At 45.5% G+C, this 9,119-nt stretch overlaps 1 long non-coding RNA gene across 1 annotated transcript in view; it reads right to left on the bottom strand.

Moving 5' to 3' along the window:
* The window catches only part of LOC134464394 (uncharacterized), a 7,109-nt gene extending 1,510 nt beyond the window's left edge, over positions 1–5,599 (bottom strand). Inside the window, exons 1-4 of the long non-coding RNA XR_010037879.1 lie at positions 5,327–5,599; positions 4,627–4,689; positions 4,088–4,159; positions 817–886 (exon numbers count right to left, since the gene is read on the bottom strand). This is a non-coding gene — a long non-coding RNA (uncharacterized LOC134464394). The remainder of the gene's footprint in view (positions 1–816; positions 887–4,087; positions 4,160–4,626; positions 4,690–5,326) is intronic.
* Between the last annotated feature and the right edge of the window lie 3,520 nt (positions 5,600–9,119).

Here is a 9,119-nt window from a genome sequence, read left to right as displayed (position 1 = left end):
AATCCACACACTTGTGCACTTCGGGCATTGCGTTTCAGTGCCTAGGGCGCTCACGCTGAAAATTTCGGTTGAGCCAGTGCACTGAAAGTGCCCGGATGATCCCCTAACAATGGCGGAAAAACGCATGCTTGAATGATGGACACTGCACGCACTAAACGACCACCATGTTGACAATGACACGGAGGAAACGTGGCATTCAGTTCACTAGAAGAGTTTGGTCGACAGTCTCCTAATTCTGTGAGTAATGTTTCTGAGACACCAACCTTTTCATGCCAACCCAAGTATTGTATGTGTGATTGTTGCCCTTTTGGGTGAAGGAAATGTAAATACAAGCAACAGACGCTGTGCATTGAAAACAGTAGCCAACTGATATTTTGGCGAGCTAATGCCATGCTCAGCCTTCACTTCCAGGGCACAGTGCATAGTGCTCAATTTTTTCCACGACACTATGCACTGAAGACCTCAGTGCACTGTGCACTGATTGTCAGTTAGGGTGACCACCCGTCCCGCATAGCGCGTGCGCGTACAGCGTTTGAAGCGTTGGCGCGCGAGTGCACGTGCACGCCAGGGTCTGTCCCACATTGTCCCTCAGAAGCAAACCTCTTGTCCCCCCTTGGACTTATTAGCAGGTGGTAACCCTACGTCAGTGCACTGACAAGTGCGTAGATTGAGACATTGGTTCTGTGTTGAAATTGCTGGTTTTCTCAGGGAAGTCAACAGGGGGTCAGCCATGGGCCCAGGGAGAGAAGGGGCCCCAAATTGAGTCCTCATTACATTGTATTGTATGTATGGGGGTGAGTGGTTATTCTAGCTCACCTTTTGTCCACTGGGTCCTCGAGCGCCTGGAAATCCAGTTTCCCTTCTTCTCTGGCTCTCCTTGGATACCCTTTAAGCACGCACACACACACACCACCTCATCACCAATTGTTCTTAGTCCTATTGCCTTGAGTTGGTCCATACTCTTCTTGCTCATACTTCACTGACAAACAAAATGGCTGCCTCCAGTTCACGGGGCGCGTTCCAATATGCAACCTTGTGTCCTCGTACCAGGAAGTAATGTCATGATGACATCACTGACAACAGTATTATATTTCAATATCTCGCAAAAACTCAATTGTAAAGTCATTTTCTCATTTGCAAAGTGGATGGTGAATGAAGAGTAGTCCCCCAAAAATTATTGTGGCTAGGCTGACAGCGGGGAAACTTTATTCTTTTCTCCACAGAGGAGGGGCCAGGAAGCGGGACGAGAACACAAGCACAAGTGGAGGACGCAAGGTCGCATATTGGAGCGCAGCCACTGGACCCATTTGTGATGGTGCATGCTACGCAAATCTGTGCAATTCACATGTGCACTGCGTAATAACAATGTATTGGCCCTCATTTATCAAAGCAGCGCACGACGAGAATCATGCGCACGTCGTGCATACGTTCTTTTTCTACGACCAGTTGGGATTCATCAAATCTCAGTCGTAGGATTTCATCTTTCCTGCGCTTACGCTCTCAGACGGTGTACGCCGTTTTCAAGTTGGACTTGGGATGACTATGATCACCAACTTGAGCAGCAGTTGTAGCGCAACAACTCATTATCATAAATATGTGGCCAACATGATTACAAAATGTTTTTACATTGTCTATTTTGGCTATAAGCCAACTTCTACCTGTTTGAATTGGTGCACCCTTCCTGGGAGCGCTGCGTTAATTTGGCATAGGCCAAGAAGAACTGCAAGAGACATCTAATTTGTGATTTGACGTGATGTGTGAATAATTGTGCAATATACAGCCGCATATTGGAATGTGTCTTCAGTCATGGGATCAAAGGGGGCTGACGTTCTTTTTAACAGCTGGGAGTTCAGGCGCACATCAATCAATACATAGCCTACAAAATTTCCCGGTAGAGTTTCGCCGTTTCGCAAGACTATCCGAATACACACCTGACGCGTGTGTGTCCGATAACACTTTATAGTCGTCTATTTAGGTGGGAAAAGGGATATCCACTCCACTCCACTCCAAACAACTGGATCGCAGGAGAGAAGCAGTGCGCAAATGAGCGGGAGAGGGACAGCACACTGGACATGTAAAACTCTCCTTCCTCAACAAATGGTTGGGCACTGTTTGTTTGCCAGTTTCACGTAGGACCCTTTTCTTGACCTCGTTTACAAAAAGGTTTATGGTCATTTTTTTGTTGTTGAAAAAAATACAATATAATAATATAGATATACAAATATCTTCATTATGTGTAGCCTACTGTAGTCAATCAAACATTTCATTGTAACTATTTGGAAATCAATCTCTTGGCCTACCCCTTCCATATTGAGAACCAAAACACTGTTGACTACTGCTGTTGATTAGGCCTATTTACACGTGTTATTTTGTTGTCTACCTCGCGTAAAGCCTAATTTCAAGCTGTCAATCAACCACAAACGTAGATGTTTTAGCCGTTTTGCGCATAGAGGTAGAAAATAACACTAGAGGTGACACGGCAATTCGTGACAGCACTGGGAAATGGCACATGGAGCTTCCCAACTTCCGTAGGTAGTGTAGGCACCTTCAGTCAATGCAAGTCAATTGAGAACACGCCCACCCCTGTCAAAAAATTACTAAAACTGTGTGAATATGCAGTAACACAATAATCGAAGACCAGATTTGAAATGTCAGGCTAAATATCTACTTAAATCATACGAGTCGGTAAAATACATCTAAAAATCAAATTATATATTTTATGAACATATTTAGCAGCACACTTCAACTATTGTCCTTGTATAGTGTGTTGATGGACATTTTCACATGATTATGCCATTTTTGACCGAGGTGAGCCTCCTTCTCCATCAATTTCTATTTCTCTGATCTACCTACAGATGGGAGCGTGTCTATGTTCCCACAGCCCATTGGTCCCACAGCCCATTGGTCCCACCTCACTAAGATTTTTAACATTATTTTTAGGCCTATTGGTTCTCTTAGTTTACTTGGAAATGTGGGAACATGGAGTTGTAGAGCATAGGGCTTATATTTCAATAATTTCTTAAAACTGAGGGAACATGGAGCAGCAGGAATAAGCTGGGACCATTTTGGCTGTGGGACCAATGGGCCGTGGGACCAATGGGCTGTGGGAACATAGAGCTGACCCCCTACAGATACTAGGCCCATACGACTTTGTTGCTGTCGACCAACGTTGACGGAAGCACGTGAGCGAGAACTTGTTGTCACGATGTGGGTGTTATTAAATACAGCGCATTTACAGTCGGCCACAAATATGAACGAGACTATGAGCTCGCACCGGTTTGCTCTACTAACACACCACGTGTGAGGAGTGGGGGGACAGGCAGTGAGGAGGAGCTGAAGTGGGGACCTGCGCAAACTTGTGTAGAGGTGTGAGACAAGACCCATATACACACGTGAGTGAGTTGTTGACCAACCAGTTCATGGGCGCGTGACCTCGGAGGCAGTCCACCGACGAGCGTTGAAGGGGATAAGCAACTGCAGAGGTTGCAAGATCTGACTGCAGTTGCATGCATCCCGCGATAGTTTGACACCATGTGACATGTCACCTCGTCAACGCAACATCGACGAAATTTCGAAGTTTGACAGGAAATCTAACCGTCATGCAGCATTTTCATCCAGGGTGCATTGCTGTCTACATGCGCATGTATGCGTTGACGTGAACTCGTACGCGCCTAATGGCTGCTACAGATTGCCGTAAAAAGGGGGGCGGGGTCACCTCTAGTGATATTTTCTACCTCTATGGGTTTGCGTCTCTCCATGTCGCAAACTCAGGGGTGCGGTCTCCTTCCCGCCATTGTAGAGAAGGCGTGATTATTCTAATTACGATGGTTTTTAGACGCTGGATTTATCAACAGCCGCTCGCTCTTACGATGTGATTGGAGAGTTACACATGTTTAGTAAATCTCACGTGAGCTTCGTCGTACGACGAGATCTGCGCTCATTTCTGCGATGGTTTCTACGTAAGTTTGATAAATGAGGGCCAATGTATTCAACATTTCTTATTTTGTGAGCTGCACAGATTCGCGCAGAATGCGCCATACACCATCACGAACGTGCCAATTGACACAAACAAAATGGCCATCCCTACCTGTTGTCCAGCGGGTCCCTCTTCTCCTTTGACCCCTTTGGCTACCTGTGCACCTTTAGGCCCTTGATCAGCCTGGGGGCGAGATGGGGATAAATCTCCAAAGTTAGTTAGAAAGAAAATCTCTTCACCAAGAGACTCTAAAATATTGCTATCATCGGTCTATCTCTAACTCTGTCTACTCCAGATCACCACCCCCCCCCCACCACCACACACATGAGCATTATTAATACATGTTTTAAGTTAAAAAAAGTCCACTTTTATTTTATTTTTTTGTGCATTCTGTGATGTAGCTAAGGCTCTTGCACCCTGCTGACACAATATTATAGACAGGTATAACAATATCCTACAATTGTTGCATTACAAACTTTATCAAGGACATGATTTATGAATGGATTATACATTTCTCTGGAGCATTAAAAGCTGTGTGTGGGTGTGTATATACTGTACGTGTGTACAGTGCAACTCAGTCCCTGCTTGTCATACATTACTCAGTGTGTGTGTGTGTGTGTGTGTGTACGAATGTGTGCATGTATACTAACTGCAGGGCCTGGTCATTCGCCTGGTTCCAGTGGTCCAGTGTCGCCTAAACTCCTGACGAAGCCCTGAAGTCACAGACAGACAGACAGAGACACACACACACAATGAACAGTGTGCTGCAGATGGCATCACACAAGAAGGACGGACGATGGCATGAAACACTAAATGGCATCAAGAGGTACAGGTACTAGAATGGTATTAGAAAAAATAGATGGCAAATTAGTTTGTTCCATCAGTGACAAGTCAGATTTCCACAGGAAGATGTTGTACAGTACTGAAATAAATACAATCCAATAATGCCACAGCACCAAGACTTAATTTCATATTAGGTCTGATTAAGGGCCATCAAAATAATAAAAGATTGATGAAAGCCCTGGTGTTGCGGACTTTATTTCTTATTTTGAGTGTATGCATTAGTCCAGCATTCGGGCTGGTTTTAAGTCTGTGTGTGTGTGTGTTTTTCACGTTTCAGGTCTTGATTACACGTACATATGCAGATATTTTTAAAAGCAAATATGTATTTTATCTTCTTACATATATTAACAGTATGTCGATCAAATGAAACACACCCTACTGACAGGTGTACCTTAGAAATCTCCACTAAAACTCTAAAATCTATTTTAGGGAATTGAAGACGAATGCGTTCCAAAAATATCAATATACGTGTAAACAACAGGGTCTTACTGCATGTTGTGTACCCACCCTCTCTTCTGTGCATCCAGTAGATCATGGCATTCCCACCTCCCTTCTGAGATCCGGTGTACACGCACAAGCTGCGGCAGCAAACCCTGTCTGTGGGTCTGGGAGGTCCTGGTAGTCCCATCTCCCCTGGAGGCCCGGCGTGGCACTGCCCCCATTCCCCTCCCGACACTCAGGAATCCCTCAGCCGGTTTCCATGTCCTTGCAACTGCCCCAAACAGCCTTCCCAGACGGCCGAAGCACCCTTCGCCCAACGGTTCTTGGACCACTGCCACTGTTGGCAGTGGAGACCCGGAGCTGGCCCACACGCTACCCCAGACTGCAACCGGGTGCCTTGCCCCCAGCTGAGTCCGGACAAGCACTGCAGTGAACGTCCTTCTCCACACAGCGAGACCACCTCCCACCTGCGCAGCAAGGCATTCCACTGACCCGGTTGGCCACCCACCTCAAGGTAGCAGAAGGAACCGTAGAGCAACCTCCAGCCAGGCATCAGGACAGGCCCTGCGCATGACAATGCCTCCGCCGCCCAAAGCACCTGTAACACCAGAACCACTAACCTAAGCCAAGCCTCTACAACTCTACTCTAATATACTCTACTCTGCTCTACTCTACTCTACTGAGATTGGTGATCCAGGTTCTCTCTGAACATTGCAGACATCATCAGGCCAGTCCCGAAGACCTAACTGAAAGCACAACAGTGCACAGTTCCTTCAGTGGTCAACAAAGCCAGTACAAGACCCTGCGTTACAAGCAAGAGACAGTGTCACTAATGCAGAGGAAAACGTTCACTGCAGTACTCATACTCAAAGTCGACTGAAGGCACAACACCCAATTGCAGTCCGGGACAACGCACAGTCCAAGTCCAGAACTCCTCCACCCACAGTAGCAGCAGTCCAAGATCTATTGGACGAAAGGCACTTCAGCAGTCCAAGGCAGCTGATCAGGACAGTTTCTAGACATGGAGAGCAGCTAAAAGGATCCTAAATGTCAAGAGAGGAAGGGGGAGGCAGAACCTTCATCTGAACCCTTTTTTCTGGGAGGTGGAAGCTTTTTTGTCCTTTTTTTCCTTCGAGCTTGTTTTTTTTCTTCTTCTTTTCTTCAAGCTTTATCCTCCAGGCCCCCAGGTGAAGTGTCTTCTCTCTGTTGGGTTGTGGTGTGAGTAGAGTCTTTGAGTCTTGGTCACTGGCAGCAGAAGGCTGTACACAGGTCAACGGCGTGATGCACTCTTTAGATGGTGGTCCACTGCGGCTCACTGGTGCAACGGTGATGCATTGGCACTCAGCAGTTTCCAATAGTGCATTGGTTTTCCACTCTGGCGGTTATTCACTGTAGAAGTTTCTCACTGTCAAGTCTATGTCAGCACTGGGTTTCCACACTTGAAAGAGGACTGTACACAGACATAGTATTCCACTCGTCTTGTCTTTTTTATAGAGGTCACTGACGTTGATGTTTTGAAGTAGTTGTCTTGAAGTAGTGGTAACAGATGGAGTAATTGTAGAACAGCAGACCAGAAACCTTTAAACATATAAAACACAAAATAAAAGAATTGAATACACTGCATTTAAACATTCACACACCCACACAGAGAGAGATAGGCCTACGTCACTACATCACCTGCAATACAGACACTTTCCGCGCTACTGCGCGTAGCCTATACCAAGTAAAAACTCCTGAGCCACATTGCATGCGGCTTAATGGTCAATAAGCCCCACGTCAAGACAAAACAAGTCCGACAGGCGGACAAAGATGCGTCCGCCTATGCATTGCCGTCTTGTGGACACAGGAGGGAATTACAAGTTTAAGAAAGCATTTCAGACGGACAGGCAGACCGCCTTCTGGAGATAATAGGACACATCTGAAAACATGAGGTCAACCAGGTGAAATGACAGCAGCGCTCAGAATGAATGGTTGTATGGACGTAGGCCTATCCTCACGTTTCCGCACTGCTGGCACACAATCTTTTGACTACACACCTCATACAGAGAACGGTCCAGGCTACCCTGCAGTACAAAAAAAGCAATTTGAAACCATTTGAAACGAAATGCCACCTGTGCCAGGACTCACTAGTTTCACACCGTGTCGGCCCGGATGGACGGGATTTGGTTGTGCGTATAGCCCACTCGTGCACTAGAGCTTAGGACGGTGGCATCATGCAAGAGGGTGTTTTTTTATTGGTTTATTATAAATTATGTATTATAACATTTTGTCCACATATAAAAACATTACTTTAAATCTCAAAACACCATGGTTCTAATATGCCTCATTTTCAATAACTGGACTACCAGTAAACCAATGACACACTGCTGACTGTTAGAATAACAGTTAGGCCTAAATAAAATTGCATCGATAAAGTTACATGGAGTAGGCTATTATGGCATTTAGGCTTAATATGTTGATAACGAGGTTCTTTTTTATTAGGCCAAATTATTTTGTCCACCTACAAATAGGCCTAATACATGTAGGTTCATTCCCAAACATAATGCTTCCAATAGCCTATGGGCCAAGGCTGGATTGCAAGAACAGGACCTTCTGGACTGAAAGCAAGTGCAAGCTTCTAGACAAAATTGTCAATATCGAGTTGCTTTGCGTAGGCCATTATGTAATATGCTGATAGCCTACATTGCATTTGTCCAAATAATATAGATGTCAAATTGACGATGTTTGTTCGGTTTTGTTTTCAAGTTCTAACCTTTGTGGATTACGTGTGATTAAAGGCATCACGCCAACTTGTGCCCGGCCATTAACATTACAACGTTACAAAGAGTGGGAAACAAAGTAAGAAAACTGTCCAACACTACCACACAATACACTGTTGTGAGACAAATGCAAACCGACAAATGACAAATGACACTTAACGTATCGCCACAAATGACCAATTCTACCACAAAGTAAATAAAAACCAAAAGTGCAGCTTACCAGCTCCCTCTCCAGGGGCCTCATTTATCATCAGTTCGTAGAATGTCTTCTAAAGTGTGTCTTACGAGTGAAATTTAGAATGTTCGCAAGTACAGAAAAATCGGGATTTATGAAACGTGCGTTGGCTGTTCCTGCGCACACGTCTGCATGATAAATCCCACACCTTCCAAATCACTGTGCACGCGCGCATTCGGGGTAATTTGCATCCCGAAACGCCTCCAAGTAACCATATATGGTATTAAAATATATTCAAATGCCATGTGAATTCGAAGGCGCCACCCTGTTTGGACACACATGAACACACGCGGACACACGCGCCAGTCGAAGCGCTGGCGGGAAGTGTGGAGATAGAAACATTTCCGCAGCAGAAGTGGAGGTGCTTTCGACAGGAGGAGGACAGTGTTTCAAAATAAGTAAAAGAAGGAGACACACATGGACGAAAACACTGTAAAATAGCACAATGTCATACTCCATTGTCATTCAAAGCAAACTGTAGGCCTACCTTGCACGGTCAATATTATTTGCAATTTCGCGTTTCTTCCACTCGCACGGATGGTCTGAGGTGTGCGTAGATTTAGGCACATTTCTACGTTCAAGTACACGTTCATAAATCCCATACTTTGCTCAGGAATGATCGCACGCACGCTTTACGCACAGGTCTGTACCTAAGAACGCTTGATAAATGAGGCCCCAGGTTCCCAGCGTCACGGTAGTACAGTACAAGTATTTCCAAATTATTGAAGTCAAGCACAGCAAGCTTTTGTGTGCGACACAGCGCGTCTTTCCAAAACCGACTGGGGCAACCTGAACCTAATTAAAAGCACCTGCGTTTGAGTTTCGCCGCGCACACACACACATCGGCTGCGCTGAGGACAGCTGT

Source organism: Engraulis encrasicolus, chromosome 15, assembly GCF_034702125.1.
Source record: "Engraulis encrasicolus isolate BLACKSEA-1 chromosome 15, IST_EnEncr_1.0, whole genome shotgun sequence".
NCBI lineage: Eukaryota > Metazoa > Chordata > Actinopteri > Clupeiformes > Engraulidae > Engraulis > Engraulis encrasicolus.
The sequence above is the reverse complement of the archived record's forward strand: the minus strand, read 5'-3'. Positions and strand labels throughout refer to the sequence as shown.